Source organism: Bubalus kerabau, chromosome 10 (assembly GCF_029407905.1).
Source record: "Bubalus kerabau isolate K-KA32 ecotype Philippines breed swamp buffalo chromosome 10, PCC_UOA_SB_1v2, whole genome shotgun sequence".
NCBI classification, from domain to species: Eukaryota; Metazoa; Chordata; class Mammalia; order Artiodactyla; family Bovidae; genus Bubalus; species Bubalus kerabau.
Genome location: NC_073633.1, coordinates 103,199,832 through 103,218,128, shown reverse-complemented (window position 1 = coordinate 103,218,128; position 18,297 = coordinate 103,199,832). Strand labels below are relative to the sequence as shown.

At 38.3% G+C, this 18,297-nt stretch overlaps 1 pseudogene; it reads right to left on the bottom strand.

Annotated features, from left to right (window-relative positions):
• Positions 1 to 6,110: 6,110 nt before the first annotated feature.
• Positions 6,111 to 6,774, bottom strand: LOC129620699 (zinc finger CCHC-type and RNA-binding motif-containing protein 1-like; annotated as a pseudogene).
• Between the last annotated feature and the right edge of the window lie 11,523 nt (positions 6,775 to 18,297).

Sequence of the window (18,297 nt, the reverse complement as noted above, 5' to 3'; positions counted from 1 at the left end):
CTTCTACAAGGATGCAATGTGTTCTTTTTCATGGAGAATTGGAGGTCTCACTTTTCCAAAATTTATTTCCCAAGTAGAACATTTCTTTTTCATGCCTTCCATATTATATGCTTTGTGAGGTTTCAGAATTCCGTAACAACCAGTAATAAAATTTACAAGATCAGAGGCATTCTGATATACTGTGCTCTTTTATGTTAATTAAGAATGACTATTAATCACATGAGGCTTTATCAACCTTTGATGTGCAAGAGATTCACAATTGGAAGAACCAAGAAACTTTTGTAAATCTGAGTGGTTCTTGAAGTACAGTTGAGACCCATTCTACTTATTATTAGTCATAGATTTGCAAAATTAAGGCCAAATTGTGTTATCTAACTCACAACTTATCTTTGTAAAAGTGTTTTTGATAATCAGAACTCTATGTTGAAGATGATATGATCTTTCTCTGAAAGAATATCTTCCTGTTTTCAAAGCTACTATTGTTAACAATTCTGGAGAGGCAGATTATTAACAAAGTGGATCATCATAGAGAAGAAACTATCTTTCTATTACATTGCTTTCTAGGAAGCCATAAAGGAATGGTCAATAATAGTGTATATTTTAAAGATTTGTCTTATTTCTGAATCTCAAATTACAAAATCACCTAAAAACTTTATCCAGTTACCATAATAAGATAATGTTATCTGTATGTAGCTACATAGAAAAATGAAACTGGATGGTTAAGAATAATAAAGCAAGTGGCAAAACTATTATCTTGTGACCCACAAATGTATATAAGTATCATAAAGAGCTGCAACAGTGCTACAAATTGTCAATCTACAATATTTGTCTTTAGAGAATGAATTTGTGATTGGAGAATGCACACTTCTAATCCTTTATTTTATACACTTTAATATACATAATGCAATTTTAGATGAACATGTATTTCCTTTTTAGAAAAATAAATAAGTTAATCTAAGATCTAATTCTTGTTAATTTTATTTTTATACTCTGTCTAGTATAATGTGATGTGAAGATTACAAATATCTGGGTTTTTTTTCATTCTAAGAGAATGGAAAACGTTGACTTTCAGCCTTTTCTGCACATAGAGGTTCTGAAGAATTATTTCTAGGATTGAATGATTGTTGACCAGGTGATGGAATATTAAACAGGAAACAAGGTTCACGCAGAGAAGATATTGAAAGTACTGCTGTGGTAAGTATAGCATGATCTGAATAAAACATGTATCATAAAGTGGAAAGAGGCTGAGGAATTAGGGGAAGTGGTTAGAGAGGAGATATAACAATTGGCACTTAAACCCCAGGATGCGTTTTAGGTGTTTTAACGTGTGTATGTTGCCACAATTAAAAGTATTATTGAGCCTCCATGAAGGCCATTCAAAGACCTATATAAGATTTAATTCATAGTGAAGAAGGTTGGAGCATTACTGCACATTACTCCAACAGTATTTATCAGACCAGGTACAAGCAAGAGGGAAGGACATGGAGGGTTGATCTGGATGAAAAAGCCATGCACAATAGGACTGCTTTGCAACAGTGACTTAAAGGTAGGAGAATCCCAGAATAGGAAGCGGCCATGGGCCTCATAAAAGCTTGAGCAGAATCTATTTGTACATATGAATTAATGTGAAAGATCACAGGTGGGAAAGTTGCAGGCAGTGAGAAGATACCTAAAACTGAATCTGGTTATTGAGACATACTTGTGATGGATTAGCCTTGTCTAGATGTATGGACCAGAGAGTGATGCTTAAGCAAAGCAGACGGAATACGTAAATGAAAGGATCTCAGATTGCAGTAATTTGAAAGTATATTCACATTAAAAGACTGTAAGAGGACATTATTAAGAGGAGAGAGGTTTCAAACCATTTTGGAATAAATCCATTGGACATTAGGAGAAAAGAGTAGCAGTAATTGTGGCAAGTGAGTGGAAGGGTATGTAGCCTTCATCTGATTATGGAGAGGTATAGTGCTCTGATATGGGTGTGGCAAGCTTGAGAATATCTGTAACAATCTATCAACTTGATGGGGCTTCCCTGGTGGCTCAGCCTTAAAGTATCTGCTTGCAATGCAGGAGACCTGGGTTGGATCCTTGGATCAGGAAGCTCCCCGAGAGAAGGGAATGGCAACCACTCCAGTATTCTTGCCTGGAGAATTCCATGGACAGAGGAGCCTGGTGGGCTATAGTCTATGGGGTCACAAAGGGTTGGATGTGACTGAGCGACTAACAATTCGCCTCATCAACATGTGTCTTGAGTTTGTAGACAGGTAGCATAATTGTTAGGAGCCTGGTAGGCTGCAGTCCCTGGGGTCACTAAGGGTTGGACACGACTGAGTGACTTCACTTTCACTTTTCACTTTCATGCATTGGAGAAGGAAATGGCAACCCACTCCAGTGTTCTTGCCTGGAGAATCCCAGGGACGGCGGAGCCTGGTGGGCTGCCGTCTATGGGGTCGCACAGAGTTGGACACGACTGAAGCGACTTAGCAGCAGCAGCAGCAGCATAAATGTTAATTTAATTTTAATGTCAATTTCTTGTCTTTTTATTGATTTATGCTCTTTTATCAAGTTTTTATCCCCCTTCTTTGAATTTTACTAAGCTCTTCCTCATTTAGATGCTTGTGATACTACCTTAAGTCATTGATTTTAGAGCTTTATTTTTTACCGCTCTAATCATTTAAAGTTATACATTTCTCATGAAACATCACTTTCGGGGAATCTCAAAATGTTTGGCATGTTTTACTTTCACTGTTATTCTAGATGAAATATTTTTCTATTTATCCTTATGATAATGTAAAATCATGGGTTATTTGAACTTGTACCTTTTTTAAAGAAAGGGAGCATTTGACAGTTTTCTGCTTATCATTCATACCTTTGTTTTTGGGATTCCTATTAGACAAGCAATAGAAGTGTCAATGGGATGAAAACTTCAACATAGTGTGTGGTAAAGGGGGTTGTATTAAAGAGGACATATAAGGAGGTTTGGGTGGAGAGATTGAGACCTTGATAAATATAGGATATATTGGGATAGATGGATGTTGGGTGGATTGTACTGTTTTCAAGGATATGATTTTGTTTTCTCAGTCTTAAGATTGATGCAAGAGCTATAACATCAACTAGACAATGCAATTCAGAGGCAATTTCCCAGAGGGAAACCAAGGTACTGTTTTAGCTGATTCTGAAGTTCTAATGTAAACTAACTCCCCTGATAAGCCACTCCATAAGACTATTATTTAAGAGAAACAGTTTTCTGAACAAAATGTTTATACATTGTCCTTTCATTCAAAAGATAATTGAGGACCAAAGTTAAGAGTGATATAATCACCTGTTTATGTTTGAAAATCAGGCAATGTCTGTGTAAGTTTATTGTCTCTTTAGAATGTCTCTGGATTTCTTCGAAACCAGATTTTCAAATATATACTCATTTTTATTTTGAGTGCTTATATGTTTATGCTTCAAGTATCTCTGGGTGGGGAAGGCAAAGTTGCATTTATCAGAGACCCAAATTCTTCTTGGTCCTGGCCTGAAATGGAATTTTGTCTCAATGTCCAGAAGAAAATGTCATCTTCTCCTCAAAAGGCCAACTAATTCATACTCCAAAAGTGCAGATAAACTCTGTGTAAGATGGCTGATTCTAAATTTGAAAGATTAGGGCTATACAAATTTCTTCTTTTAGTATATTTTCCTCACTCGTGTGTCCCTCTAAAGAAGAAAAATGCAGATTTTTTTTTCCCCTCTTGCTGTCTCTGTTTCTCTTTCTCACTCAAATAGATTTTTTGCATACACTCCAGTTTAATCTCTGTTATCCACAGTTACACAGCTAATATTGCTTCACATTGCTCCTTCTCTGGAATTCAAATTCGGAAGCTCTCTAGTCGCAGTTGACTTGACTAAAGTGACTCAGCATACACAGTGACAGTAACCGCCCTCGCCGAGACTCTTCACAAGCCTGTGTGTGACCTACCCACCCTGGCTGTGAGAAATGAGGTGTCTTGTTGTTTGGTGATTTTATTTTTTCTATCTCTAGAGCTCTTACACTTGAGTACTTCGTGGCTGTAGCCCTGCAGGAATCACATAAACACACCAACACCGAGGATTTAAATCAATCTGAGAGAACAAGGCTCCCAACTGCAAGTTTTCCTCAACTTAAAATATATTGCTAAAGGCTGCAAGAAATCCACTGCGTTTCCTATTTAGTTCTATGAGTGTCGCAGAACTTGAGTGTCCGTTGACTCCACTGGTGGGCGGTCCTCTAGGCCAGGGCCAAAATCGGGTGATGTCGCAGATGGTGCATGCAACAGACAGTCGCGTGCAATGAGAGATCCAGGCTGGTTCCCCAACCTTTCATCACCAGAAACCATTTCCCTTGTTTGACGCCACATCCGCAGCCCATTTGCATTAGAGAACTGACTCACCGAATGTATGATGTGTTGAGCTGGAGCAAGACACAAATTCTGCTCCGATTTTCTTCAGACGGCCACTCCAACTAGGACACGAAGGTCATTGCTGTTCAGTTATGGTGATACTATTGTTATTATTATTATTTTTTTTTTTTTTTTACTTCCTAAGGCACGATGAAATATGACTCTTCAAGTGTGAGCCCCTGAGCGCAATGGCATTTTATCTAACTTCCTCTGAACTTGTGCTCTGGCAGCTGTTGGGTAAACCCACTGTAGCCTGTAGCACAAGAATCGCAGTGTATCCTGAAGGCTTGTGCTCAGTTTTCATTCTTCCTGTGTGAAACCTAACAAAGACCTTAACCACCAAGTGAATTCTAGTGTGCTACCCTGGGAAAACTTCTCCCCAGCAGCCCCACAGCTGGCAGGGGAAACACGCACTTGGAGATATTGATTGAGAGTCTGCATCCCAACTTTGCTAGTGACCCCATAAGCAACCCCAGCAAATCACTGAAATAACTTTTGTCCAGCTTTCCTTTTGTGAAATGAAAGCAAAGTTATTTATTATTTCTGTCACAGGTTGGGGACAAGAGAGGTGCATTCATTTTCCCAAATGAGATAGCAATACCAAGTTCACTCTGGTGGGGGAAGGCTTTATTATGGTATATTTATTGTGTTACATCAGGAAATAATCTCCTTTAGCAAAGTTGCAGATGGATAGAGAAATGGAATGTTGGAGAAATATAGCCTTTCTTTAAAGCAAGTGATTCCCTGGGCCTAAACTGCCAACAGCATCTAAGTCTCTAGGACCACTAGCGGCCATCCATTAGAAAAATTCTGGAGATCAAAGTTGGATATACAGAAACGTGGAAAAGAGATCGAAAGTCTAACAAGTCAATAATTTTACGTTGTGTAAATCCAAACCTCCCTTTGTAACCACTACTCCACCCCTTATGTTTCTCTTTTTAATATACAAAAATGTTTACAAATTGGTGTTACAGTCTAATAAGGAATCACAAGGTGAATACATCATTGAACAATAGCCAAGTCAAAAGTAGAAATGATCAACACCCTTATTTTTTTTTTAAACTTCTTTTGAGAAAACTTTATTAACATGAATAACAATAAATCACTCCAGACTTTCCACAGTCTTTATGAAGTTTTTGTTTTAAAGATGAAATTTATTTCAAAAGCTCTTATATAAATCAATCATGAATAAACTTTTATAATGAACGTCTCAAATCTTTTTACTATGTAGCTTTTTGGCTCAGCTGTTAAAGAATACACCTGCGATGCGGGAGACCTGGGTTCGATCCCCGGGTTGGGAAGATCCCCTGGAGAAGGAAAAGGCTACCCACTCTAGTATTTCTGGCCTGGAGAATCCCATGGGACTGTATAGTCCATGGGGTCACAAAGGGTCAGACATGACTGAGCAACTTTGACTTTCTTCTTGGGATAGTGTTGTTATGATAGTATTACATTTTCTTTTTTATTCAAATGAACTTTTCAAGATTAATGATTATTAGCAAATCTTGATGCAAGATAAACATGATACTATAAAATTACCATTTCCTATCAACTATCTAAAGTAAAAAAGTATTTGGTACTAAGTGTTCTTATGTTCAAATTCTAAAAGTAATTTTTAGTCCCAAGGGAACTTGGTACTCCAAGACTTAAAAAAAAATTTAATGATATTTACATAATATATGTATATTTTTAATCACTAAGTTCCTCCTCATCATGGAAGTACGTGCTTTTCTTTATCCTTGGGCATCTTGAATCATCTGATGTTGAACGACCTCCTGAACTGGGTTTCCATTTTTTTGTTGTTGTTCTTCTTCAATTTTGGCTTGCTGGAAAGCTATGACCTGACTGAGGCTGTCAAGAGCAGGATCTTTCCCTTCATCTTCACTTTCTTCTACTTCTTCAATTTCTTCTTCTGGCTCAGGAATTTCTTTTTTTTTTCCCCTTTTCTCTTTCTTCTCTGGAGGCTCACGTTCTCCAAGCATATTTTTAGGACAGGCATAACTTAAGTGTCCACTTTCCCCACATTCTTAAACACTTAGATTTATCAAAGCAGTTTCATCTTTGGATGAACTCAGCTTCTCTTCCATTGTCAATAGCAATGCTTGCTTTTATCACTCTACCAAATAACTGTTTGTTGTTTATTGCCCTGGTACAGTTTTGTGCAGAGTCTTTATCCAAAAATAAAATAAATGCAACCCCTTTACTCCTCCTGGTATCTTTATCTTTCATTATAGTAACCTTTACAACTTTTCCATACTTGGAAAATATCCGATATAAGTCATTGTTGGTCTGGGAAAAGGGCAGATTGGATACATACACTGTGCTTTTACTTGGGGGCCAATCCACCACTCATTTCTTCAAGTGGGGCGGGCCCGGAGTGGAAGGCCAGAAGAGTGCTAGCCCTCAGCTCACTTGGGGCTCAACCCCGACCTTTCGTCGCTCCTTGCAGCTGCCTCGGCATCACGGGTCCCAGGAAGTGTCAGGCGCAGGAGACGAGCAAGTCGCTACCTTGCCTCTTCCCGGCTTTCCTTCCATCAACACCCTTAAAAGGCTTTTGTACCATCTCATAATCACTACTACACCTTTTGTTGTTGTTTTAAAGTCACTAAGTCATGTCTGCTGCTGCTGCTAAGTCACTTCAGTCGTGTCCGACTCTGTGCGACCCCATAGATGGCAGCCCACCAGGCTCCCCCGTCCCTGGGACTCTCCAGGCAAGAACACTGGAGTGGGTTGCCATTTCCTTCTCCAATGCATGAAAGTGAAAAGTGAAAGTGAAGTCGCTCAGTCATGTCCAACGCTTAGCGACCGTATGGACTACAGCCTACCAGGCTCCTCCATCCATGGGATTTTCCAGGCAAGAGTACTGGAGTGGGTAGCCATTGCCTTCTCCGAAGTCATAGCTGACTCTTTGCATGCAACTCCATGGACTGCAGCAGACCAGGCTCGTCTGTCCTACATTATCTCCCTGAGTTTGTTCAGATTCACATCCATTTGGTCGATGATACTATCTAACCATCTCATCCTTGGCCACCCCTTTATCATTTTGCCCTCAATCTTTCCCCGCATCAGAGTCTTTTCCAATGAGTCAGTTCTTCACATCTGGTGGTAAAAGTATTGGAGCTTCAGCTTCAGCATAAGTCCTTCCCATGAATATTTGGGGTTGATTTCCTTTAGGATTGACTGGTTTGATCTTCTTGCAGTCCAAGGGACTCTCAAGAATCTTCTCCAGCATCATAATTCAAAGCATCAGTTCTTCAGCACTCAGCCTTATTTATGGTCCAACTCTTACATCCATAAATGACTGCTGGGAAAACCACAGCTTTAACTAGACAGACCTTTGTCAGCAAAGTGATAACTCTGCTTTTTAATATGCTGTCTAGGTTTGTCATAGCTTTCCTTTCAAAGAGCAACTGTTTTTTAATTTCATGGCTGCAGGCACCATCCACAGTAATTTAGGAACCCAAGAAAATAAATCCACCACTGCTTCCACTTTTCCTCATCTATCTACCATGAAATGATGAGACCACATGCCATGATTTTGGTTTCTTGAATGTTGAGTTTTAAGCCAGTATTTTCCACTCTCCTCTTTCACAATCTTCAAGAGGCTCTTTAGTTTCTCTTCACTTTCTGCCAATAGAATGGTATCATCTGCATTTCTGAGGTTGTTGGTATTTCTCCCAGCAAACTTGATTACAGCTTGTGATTCATTCAATCTGGTATTTCACATGATGTACTCTGCATATTAGTTTAATAAGCAGGGTAACATTATGCAGCTTTGTAATACTTTCCCAATTTTGAGCCAGTCCATTGCTCCATGTACAGTTCTAACTGTTGCTTCTTAACCTGCATAAAGGCTTCTCAGGAGGCAGGTAAGGTTGTCTGTTATTCCCATCCCTTTAAGAATTTTCGAGTTTGTTGTGATCCACAAAGTCTTTAGCATAGTTAATGAAGCTGAAGTAGATGTTTTTCTGGAATTATCTTGCCTTTTACAGTCCAAGGAATGTTGGCAATTTGATCTCTGGTTCCTCTGCCTTTTCTAAATCCAGCTTGTACATCTAGAATTTCTTGGATCACATACTGCTAAAGACTAGCATGAAGGATTTTGAGTATAACCTTACTAGCATGTGAAATGAACACAATTTTATGGTAGTTTGAACACATTTGGCATTGCCCTTTTTGGGGATTGGAATGAAAACTGACCTTTTCCAGTCTGTGGCTGAATTTTTCAAATTCACAGATATACTGTGTGCAGCACTTTTACAGCATCATCTTTTAGAATCTGAGATAGCTCAGCTGGATTTCTGTCACCTCCACTAGCTTTGTTTTTAGTGATGCTTCCTACGGCCTACTTGACTTCACACTCCAGGGTGTCTGGCTCTAGGTGAGTGATTACACCATTCATGGTTATCTGGATAATTTAAGACTCTTTTTATTTTTTTTATAGTTCTTTGCATTCTTGCCACTTCTTAATCTCTTCTTCTTCTGTTAAGTCCATACTTTTTCTGTCCTTTATCATGTGCATCCTTGTATGAAATGTTCCTTTGATATTTCCAATTTTCTTGAAAAGATCTCTAGTCTTTCCCATTCTAATTTTTTCCTATATTCATTAGCATTGTTCACAAAGGCCTTTTTATCTCTCCTTGCTATTCTTTTTGACTCTGTATTCAGTTGGTATATCTTTCCCTTTCTCCTTTGTCTTTCACTTTTCATCTTTTCTCATCTGTTGGTAAAGACTCCTCAGTCAACCACTTGGCCTTCTTACATTTCTGTTCTTGGGGATGGTTTTGGTCACTGGAGTGATGCTGCCACAAGCCAAGGAACATCTCTGGCCATCAGAAACTGAAAAAGGGAAGGAATCCTCCTTGAAGTCTTCAGAGCAAGGACAGGGAGGCCTGGCATGCTTCAGTCCATGGGGTTGCAAAGAGTCAGACACAACTGAGCAACTGAACTGAGACAATGAGTATTCAGTGACTTCTTATGACTGTTTATCTAACAGCATGGGTTGAAAATTGTAAACATTTAAAATTGTATATTTCAAGGATTTGAGAAAGAAATAGATATAGAAAAATCCCAAAGTGAAACAGATATACAAGTAGATATTCTATACTTGAAATTTCGAATTTTGAACAATCTCAATAAAGAATTAGCAAAGAGATAATAAGATTTTTGTGTAAAATATGTTTTAAATGTTTAAGTAGGTTCAGAAACATATCTAAATCTTAAACTTACTTCTGGCAGAGAGCTTTTTTAGCCATGCTGTAGGTAGGCTGGTCTATTAATCATGGTTTGTTGAGATTAAAGTATGTGGTTAGGTTAACAGTTTAACAACTTGAAACTGGTTTGTTCCATCATGTAGATTCTTTAATGTTAGTGGTTTTCTCTATATTTTCAATTGTCAGTGCTTCTACTGAGCCAGCTGGACCATACCAAATGTATGCACAATTCTGGTGTCCAGAATAAATAGAGCAGTCAGAAAGAACCCTGGCAGGATGAAGCCAGAGTAAGTATTCTAACTCTATTGATATGCTGCATGTTATAAGTTGAAACTCTGTGCTGCTTGAAATAGTCTGTGGAATAAGGTAAAGTTAAAAAAATAAGCAAATGCATTAAACATGCTTAGACTTTGCAGAAATTTGGGGGCCATGCAGCCATTTTTAAATTTTCAAAACATCCAAATCATTTTACTTTGCTTTTCAAATATATTCAGAAAAATTCCATAAAATAAGTAGATAATTTTCACAGCTGAATGACATACTCAAATTTCAGCATTAAACATTCTTTTGTGGGGATGCAAGCTTTTTTTTTTTTTTTAAAAAAAACACTGATTTTTTTCTTTTTTCTTTTCATTTTTTTAATCCATTTTTTTTACTTAATGACCTTCTTTTCTTTCTGTTTTCTTTCTTCTTTTATATACTTTTCTATCAGTTAGATGGTCAGTCTTCCCCTGATTTAGTCTTTATAATATATAGTGAGAACTTAGTAGTTAATGCAGCTGACCATAGCCAACAACAACAACAAAAAGAAATGATACCCTTATGTAGATTCAAATAAATTATTTTCCTACAATGGAACTCACAGATAGAAATATATACACAAATCAATGGCAATTTTAATTACAAGTGCTGTTACTGACAAAGCCTCAAACTTGCCTTATTTGATTATGTTAGGATGTACAATTCCTTGTTATATTTACTTTCTAATAATTCTTTTTAATAGGAAAATATAGTTTTAAGTAGTAATAATGCTACTGTTGCTACTATTTAAGAAGTTGGAAATTAGAGACATTATATTTTTAAACATAAATTATAGAAATATATCAGAGTACTGATACTTTCACATTCCCATATCCTGAACAGTAAGTTACTCCTCAGCCCATAAAACTTGAATTGCCTTTTAATAAAATAATGACTGACTAAAAAGGACACATTTATAGATACACTGATTTGTCATCCCAAGAAACCCACAGGAAAAGAATATAGATTGCAAAAGCAAACTATGATATTTTTTGTCCAGACATTGCCCAATGGAGATAAAGCCCACCTACAATTTAACTGCTAATATGGAGAGAGGAGATAATGCTTTAAACAAAAGTTCTTGAGTGTCTGTGATCCAACAAAGGAGGCTATCACTCTGGTAAGAAAGATGCATCATGATGTCTTTATTTGATGCCATTAAGCAACAAATTCATACAACTGCCCAGTTTCCCACGTTCTAACTCCACTTTTGGCCAGAAACATTCCAGTTTGCCTCCCTTATGAAGCTTGACTTTGGGAGGCAAACCAGGATGAGCAGGCTGACAAAAGTATTCTAGGCACAGGAACAATTCTTTTTCCCCATAGAAATGTTTACAAATACTTATAAACATGAAATTTACATTCTGGATGCCTGTACAAAAGTCACAACATGAAATGATTTTTGTAATCTAGACCATAAAGCACATTAAGGTTGTAAAGTTTTGCATATAGTAGTAATTCAATAAACATTTTTTATAAAAAAATGAAATTACTGACAATTTGAAGTCTTTGTAATCTTCCTTGTTGCATCAAGTACAAAAGTGAGTTCTGGAAAAATGAAGTATTTTTTTGTACAGGGAAAATAAGATAGAAGTAACATTTTTGAGTACCAATTATCTACTAGATCACTATGCTAGTAGGTATTTTGCACAGGTTATTGCATATAAATCTTATCTCAACCAAATAATCAATATCTCTTTTTTTACATATTAAACATAAACTAACTAAAACTAACTGGTGATATAAGGAATCCACAAGGGTAGTAAGTTATAGACGACAGAGGATGAGATGGCTGGATGGCATCACAGACTCGATGGACGTGAGTCTGGGTGAACTCTGGGAGTTGGTGATGGACAGGGAGGCCTGGCATGCTGCAGTCCATGGGGTCGCAAAGAGTCAGATATGACTGAGTGACTGAACTGAACTGAAAGGCTTTGTATGTGAAAAGCTAAATATTAATTATAGTTTTGACAGAAGAGGGTCAGCATCTGGATCTCTTGTGTTGTTAAAAGGTGAACTGTACATAGCTGTTGCATATACATGTAAATGCTATATATGTAATTATGGAGAAAAAAATAATGTTATTATCAATAAAACACTTTTACATTTAAAGTTAGGTTAGAAAAAATTATGAGTTGGTTGTAGAATGGAAAACTTAATTCAGAGAGAGCAAAAAAGAGATTTAAAAATGTGCAATACTTGAAGAACCTATATGTATATATAATTTTAATGATAGATATCCAACTAAAATGATATCTATAGTCATTTAGTACACTTAAAAGATTAACACAACAATCTGAGGTTAAAATATTAACACAATACTGTAAAATTTTTCTTTTTTGCAACTTTTTAAGCTCAGAATGTAAGTTTTTAGATGTTTAAAATGTTTTAGGATGTATACAGCTTCTAAAAGCTATGTAGGGGACACTTGAAAAACACAAAAAGCCTGAATTCTACCATTATTAGGCAAAAAACAATACTGCTAAGGGACTTGAAATTTGCATGAGCCAAAGGATTGAATCATCTGGGGCTGCTGTTTACTCCTCAGATACTGGAAAATGCCAAGAGGTCCAGAACATATTATTGATATTCAAAGCATGAAACAGCTGCATTTTGAAACATTGTTACAATGTTTTGAATAAAATTAGAGTTCAAAGGAAGACTGAAATGAGACTAGCTATTTGGTTAAGAGAAAAGATAAAGTTTTTATTTCATTTGAGGTATCACCTCACGGTGGTCAGAATGGCCATCATCAAAAAATGGTATAAACAATAAATGCTGAAGAGGGTGTGGTATAAAGGGAACTGTTTTGCACTACTGGTGGGAATGTAAACTGGTACAGTCACCATGAAGAACAGTGTGGAAGTTCCTTAAAAACATAAAAATAGAACTACCATGTGACCCAGCAAACCCACTACTGTGAATATACCCTGAGAAAACCATAATTCAATGAGACACGTAGACCCCAGTGTTTCACTGCAGCACTAGTTACAACAGCCAAGCGTGTAAGCAACCTAAATGCGAATCAACAGAGGAACAAATAAAGAATACGTGGTACATACCAGATCAGATCAGATCAGTCGCTCAGTCGTGTCCGACTCTTTGTGACCCCATGAACCGCAGCACGCCAGGCCTCCCTGTCCATCACCAACTCGTGGAGTCTACCCAAACTCATGTCCATCAAGTTGGTGATGGACTGACTCCAGCCATCTCATCCTCTATCGTCCCCTTCTCCTCCTGCCCCCAATCCCTCCCAGCATCAGAGTCTTTTCCAATGAGTCAACTCTTCGCATGAGGTGGCCAAAGTACTGGAGTTTCAGCTTCAGCATCATTCCCTCCAAAGAAATCCCAGGGCTGATCTCCTTCAGAATGGACTGGTTGGATCTCCTTGCAGTCCAAGGGACTCTCAAAAGTCTTCATCACCACAGTTCAAAAGCATCAATTCTTTGGCACTCAGCCTTCTTCACAGTCCAACTCTCACATCCATACATGACCACAGGAAAAACCATAGCCTTGACTAGACGAACCTTTGTTGGCAAAGTAATGTCTCTGCTTTTGAATATGCTATCTAGGTTGGTCATAACTTTCCTTCCAAGGAGTAAGCGTGGTACATATATACAATGGAATATTACTCAGTCATAATAAAGACCTAATTTCATTTAGGTCATTTGTAGATTTGTGGATGGACCTAGGGTATGCCATACAGAATAAAGTAAGAAAGAGAAAAGTAAATATTTTATATTTATGCATATATGTGAAATCTAGAAAAATGGTATAGATGAAACTATTTACAGGGCAGGAAGAGAGACACAGACATAGAGACCAAACATGGAATTAGGGAAAGGGGAAGATGGGATGAATTGGGAGATTAGGATTGACATATACATGACACTATGTAAGATAGATACCTAGTGGGAACCTGCTGTATAGCATAGAGAGCTCATCTTGGTGATGACCTCGACAGGTGGGAGAGAGGTTCAAGTGGGAGAGGATACATGTATGTGTATAGCTGATTCACTTCACTGTACAGCAGAAACTAACACAATATTGTAAAGCAATTTCATTGCTGCTCAGTCTCTAAGTCATCTCTTACTCTTTGCAGCCCCATGAATGGCAGCACACCAGGCTTCCTTGTCCTTCACTTTATCATGCAGTTTGCTTATAATCATGTCCATTGTGTTGTTGATGCCATCCAACCATCTCATCCTCTGTCGTCCCCTTCTCCTCTTGCCCTCAGTCTTTCCCAGCATCAGGGTCTCTTTCAATGAATCATCTCTTCTCATCAGGTAGCCAAATTGTTGGACCTTCAGCTTCAGCAATTTTACTTCAATAAAAATATAATAGATATGGTTTTCCTCCATCTGGTTATATACTTCTGCTGCTGCTGCTGCTGCTGCCATTGCTGCTGCTAAGTCTGTATACTAGCATGGACAAATAATAATAATGGTAGTAGTTAATGGATAGCATAAAATAGACCCTTCATAGTCACAGTCTCTCTATTGGAAATCTTACTGATTTATTTCTTTACATGAAACTTTCTGTGTGTCTATTAACATTTTCAGGCTTCCCTGCAGGCTCAGAGGTAAAGAATCAATGAATTCTTTGCAACAAGTGATAAAGAATCTGAATTGAATGCAACAGACATAGGTTCGATCCCTGGATCATGAAGATCCCATGGAGAAGGAAATGGCAACCCACTCGATTATGTCTTGCCTCGGAAATCCCATGGACAGAGGAGGCTGAAGGGCTATCATCCATGGGATTGAAAAACAATAGGACACTACTTAGAGACTAAGCAACAGTAACAATTAACGTTTTCAACATGCACACTTAATCCAATGTACTTTCCGTATTGAAATAGTTGTAATGTATCTTAAAACTGACATTTTTTTACAAGTGCTCATAGTATGCTTTATTTGAAGAATATGGGAGTATTTTGATTTTTTATTGAATGATAAAACACACAAATGCTACTTGACATATCTTCCCAATTAATGTTTTCTCTCACATTTACAACTCTAAAGATGGGTGAACACAGAGGAATTCTTGTAGTCACTGTGTTAGTATTTTAGAAGTTTGCTTGACTCCATTTCTTCTCTTATACTCTGAGAGATCTTCATTATGTTGCTTGATCCACAGGAAAATGGTAATTCTCAAGGTCAGGTTAACTTTCTCCTAGTCAGATTTGCCTAGTGATGGCTTCTGAACTCAAAGTTTGGCCAGATGGAAGGGCTGTTTGTGAATAGGTCACATCCCCACAACTGTGCCACCTTTTTGGGAACTAGCCAGTTATTTATATTTATCCTCACAATAGCTTTATTTCCCTCATCAAGACGAAGCATCTGTGGTTTAAAGAAACTTGGCCCAGGTCCCTATGATGGACTGACTGTGACCTCCCTTCCACCCCTACTCCACCCACCCTGACACACGCACAATCTATATGTCAGATTTGTAGTTCCTCCTATGACTGTATTTAGAGCTAGGGCCTTTATGTTGATAACTACGGCTGAAATTGATCACAAGAGTTGGGCGTAACCCTATATCACTGGTGTCCTTTCAAGAAAGAGGAGAAAGAAAGAAAGAGAAACCCAGGGATGGATATGCTCAGAGAAAAGGCCATCTGAGGACACAGTCAGAAAAGCAGCTATCTGCAAGCCAGTGAGAGGCCTTCGGAGAAAACAACCCTATCCACACTAGACCTGGGATTTCCAGCCTCCAGAACCATGAGAAAATAAATTTATGTATTTTGAGCCACCTCAAAATATGGTGCCTTGTTATGGCTACCCAAGATGACTAGGACAATCACTCAAGTGGAGACACCACTTTGCTGACAAAGGTCCATCTAGTCAAGGCCAGTAGTCGTGTGTGGATGTGAGAGATGGACCATAAAGAAGGCTGAGCACTGAAGAATTGATGCTTTTGAACTGTGGTGTTAGAGAAGACTCTTGAGAGTCCCCTGGGCTGCAAGGAGATCCAACAAGTCCATCCTAAAGGAAATCAGTCCTGAATATTTATTGAAAGGACTGACGCTGAAGCTGAAGCTCCAATACCTTGGCCACCTGATGCAAGGAGCTGACTCATTGAAAAAGACCCTGATGCTGGGAAAGATTGAGGGCGGGAGGAGAAGGGGATGACAGAGGATGAAATGGTTGGATGGCATCACTGACTCAATGGACATGGGTTTGAGCACACTCTGGGTGACAGTGAAGAACAGGGAAGCCTGGTATGCTGCAATTCATGGGGTTACTAAGAGTCAGACACTACTTAGTGACTGAACAATTAGTAAGAGGGAACCAAAATCCGAAGTCATTGTTAGCAATCCAAAACATGATCTTATTAATAGTAAATATTTAGCAATCACCTGGTTTCCCAGGTAGCTCAGTGGTAAAGAATCCTCCTGCCAATACAGGAGACGCAAGAGGCACAGGTTCGATCCCTGGGTCAGGAACATCCCTTGGAAGAGGAATGGCAACCCACTCCAGTATTCTTGCCTGGAGAATCTGATGGAAACAGGGGCCTGTCAAACTACAGTTCATAGGGTCGCAAGAGTCAGACACAACTGAAACGAGTTAGCACTAAGTACTTGAAATCATATGGGCACTTGCTGAAGTACACATTCTCTCCCCAGATTAACCAGCAAACCTGGTCTCTTATACATTCATCTGTATGGTTTTTAGTACTTTGGCTCAGGTTGTAGACCTATTAAGTGGCAAAGCAAGGATTTGAACCTGAGCAGACAGATTTTTTTTTTAGCTACTTCATTACAACTGCTTCAAATATTAGCATATTTATATTCCTCCTTTTCACTTAAATAATTCTGATATGCTTAGAGTTAACCTTCTGGGCTAAATTCTTTTATTTTTCTTTCTTCTTTTATTGAAATAATTCTCAGAACATTTAAATACAACAGGATTCAGATGAAAGGTGTTGAAATCAAACAGAAAAAATCATTTCACCCCTCATATTTTTTTTTTTTATGATTTTCATATTACTCCTCAAGCCCTGAAGATTCTTCTGAAAACTAACTAGGCATCATTGGAGGTTTTCACACTCATAATATTGCAAAATTATTGGAAATCTAAACCACAAATGTGTAAAATGCTAGCATTCCTGTTAAATGACTAAGACTGAGTTAAATCCAGCCTCATTCAGGGAAACGTGTAATAATCAAATGTGAATGATGGACCTGGCAATTAAAGACCTCTGCAGTGTCCAATTTTAAACACCTGAAAGAAAATTGTTCTCTAGTTTAGCTTGAATGCTGACAAGGGATGGCAGAAGCCTATTCCCATTAGAGAGTTCAGCTGCTGGGGGGAAAAAAGGCTAAATGTAGAATTTTTCAGTATCAAAGATGACCAGAGAGGCATCTTACAGATTCTCATAGAGGATAATCAACCATCTTTCTTTCTTGGCTGTTCCTAACTATAAACTATACTTCTCTATTCATTTAAGAAACAAAAGAATGACTGTAATTTGAAACACAAAATCAAATATAACTTAATGTCAGTGAACTAACTAATTACAATATTTACTTTGTCAAGTTGCACTTTGCTACCATGGTCTGGCTGGCTTAATTGAGTCTCTGTAAGCAAGATGGGCTTGCTTTGATTTGGTTGATTTGGTACTAGGCATTACATCATCTCTTGCTAAAATCCTTCTCCATAATATCCTTCTTTCAATGGATACGATTAATTGTGCGCATGCTGCCCATGCCCTGCTGAAGGACAACAACTGGGTGATGCTCGCTAGCATCCAAGACCAGATCAGCCTGACTGGTGACAGAGGAAGATTGAGACCCCTTGGGCTAGGTGTTGAGGTGAAAGCAAGATTAGTGAAAAGAAGCTAGAGTCAGGCTTCAACAATCTGGAAACTTTCTGGAGTTTTGTTAATTTATTTGCTTGCTTGTTCCTTATCTGTTTATGCATCTATGTTTTAGAGTTCAGTTCAGTTCAGTTCAGTCATGTCCAACTATTTGTGACCCCATGGACTGCAGCACACCAGGTCTCCCTGTCCATCACCAACTCCTTCAGCTTACTCAAACTCATGTCCATTGAGTCAGTGATGCCATCCAACCGTCTCATCCGCTCATTCCCATCTCCTCCTGCCTTCAGTCTTTCAGAACATCAGGGTCTTTTCCAATGAGTCAGCTCTTCGCATCAGGTGGCCAAAGTATTGGAGTTTCAGCTTCATCATCAGTCCTTCCAATAAACACTCAGGACTGATCTCCTTTAGGATGGACTGGTTGGATTGCCTTGCAGTCCAAGGGACTCTCAAGAGTCTTCTCCAACACCACAGTTCAAAAGCATCAATTCTTCAGCACTCAGCCATCTTTATAGTCCAACTCTCACATCCATACATGACCA